The following is a 2,232-nucleotide window of genomic DNA, read 5'->3' as shown; positions in this document are numbered from 1 at the left end:
CAATCCAGTGCATACATGACTACAGTTGCCTCTGTACAAATCCTATGGCATCTATTGTAAGTGCACAGAAAGACCTGGATCCTTCCTAAAGCACCAAGAGGACATTGTAACATCCTTCAATTATTAGCAAGGGACCTGCACCTGAACACCTTCCTTCTGATGGCATGGCCAGGCTACACTTCCAGGATATTATCACTCCTACCTAAACAGGCTGAAAACTCCCGACAAAAAAGGGGGTGGGCCCCCCTCCAGGCAAACCAGCCCTTAATCTATACACTGCTATATGTGCTCCAACTTGGGAGACTCTCAAATTATAGAGTTAGGACCACAGAACATTGGGGGGCCTTGATGTGACCACTGCAGATTACACATATATTAGCAAATGTGTGGAGAGAATAGAGGAGAGAGAGGTGCGCCAGACTAAGTGTAGTAAGGGGGTAACAGTTTATTGCACACAAGATTAAAAACTCACAAGATGTGGGTGTATATCAGGCATCAGGAAATAATAGAAGGACGGCATCTGGGTTGGACATCTGGAGCGAATGACTGAGGTACCAGGGGCCAAGAGCTCATGTGGTAGCTTGTGCTCCTTAGCGGGTCCCAGTGGAGGAGCGAGGAGGGCAGATGAGTGTCCAGGGACTCGTGGTGCAGGGAAGGAAAGACCCGGGCTCTGGACAGGTGTTTCTGGCCTCTCACATCAGCATGGGTTTAGTATCAGGGCCAGCTTGGAACGCAGCCAAGATGGCCGCCAAGCGGAAGTGACATCAGAACGTAGCGTGGAACCGTAGGAAGGGACGGTGATGCGTTTCAATGCAAACAGCCTTTTCATCAGACCTGATTGGCCACTAGAGCCAAGGACTGGGCTAAAGTAATTTTCTCTGATTAATCTCCTTTCTGATTGTTTGGGGGCATCCTGTAAAAGCATTGTCTGGAGAAGAAAAGGTGAGCGCCAACATTAGTCCTGTGTCATGCCAAGAGTAAAACATCCTGATACCATTCATGTGTTGGGTTGCATCTCAGGACAAGAACACAGCCAAGAAAAAAAAAATGGCACAAAAAGATCCTCCAACAGCAACTTCTCCAAACCATAAAAAACAGTTTGGTGATGAAGAATGCCTTTTCCAGCATGATGAGGCACCTTGTCATGAGGCAAAAGTGATAGCTAAGTCGCTTGGGGAACAAAAGATCGAAATGGTGGGTTCATGGCCAGGAAACTCCCCACACCTTAATCCCATTGAGAACTTGTCAATCCTCAAAAGGCAGGTGAACAAAAAACCCCACAAATTCTGACAAACTCCAAGCATTGATTATACAAGAATGGGCTGCCATCAGTCAGGACATGGCCCAGAAGTTGATTGACAGCATGCCAGGGCGAATTGCAGAGGTCTTGAAAAAGAAGGGTCAACACTGCAAATATTGACTCTTTGCATAAACTTAATGTAATTGTCAATAAAAGCTTTTGACACTTATGAAATGCTTGTAATTATACTTCAGTATACCAGAGCAACATCTGACAAAAAGTTCTAAAAACAATGAAGCAGCAGACTTTGTTTTGAAAATGAATATTTGTGTCATTCTCAAAACTTTGTGGCCAGGGCTGTACATTTTACTTCTTTTTGGAGGAACTTCACTAACATCCCCCCATTTTTTCCTTTTACCTGCTATGCTGGGTAGTCCTTGATTTAAAGGCCTATATCCCCAACAAATCCGACATTGTCTTGCTGTGATCCACTGCTCAGGTGCCACAGCCCAGGGCTCAACTCATCATTTTACATCAGCAGGGCTCCCCATCACATATCCCAAGAGGTTGCAGAGGCATGTCATTCTTGGCTACACAAGAATGGCAGTAGGTGGCAGGGCCAAACCACAAAAAGTTTTAAAAAAATGTAAACAAAAAGAAAACAGTTTTGACACTATAGAGGGCAGAGGAATGCATAGAGGTTAACGTAGTTTTACTGGAGTGAAAGTCAACTTTAATATGATCACTGTCACTATATCACTGTCTGAAATGCCTCCTATGTGACTATACATCTATCCTCATCCACCCCTCCACATTTTCTGAAGTTATAGTCTGAAATGAAAGCTCAACTGAACGTCCTGTTTAAATCTGCTAAATGAAAACTGACCTGTTTTGGTCTTGGCACAAAATGATAAGTCTGGTGACTTTAAAAACACTAATGCCCCGAGGATGCATGGTGGTGACATCATGTAGTGGGGAAGGTTTTGTCAACA

Source organism: Staurois parvus, unplaced genomic scaffold, assembly GCF_062004578.1.
Source record: "Staurois parvus isolate SC_StPar_1 unplaced genomic scaffold, SC_StPar_1.0 ptg001192l, whole genome shotgun sequence".
Lineage (NCBI taxonomy): Eukaryota > Metazoa > Chordata > Amphibia > Anura > Ranidae > Staurois > Staurois parvus.
This window is presented reverse-complemented; position numbering follows the sequence as displayed.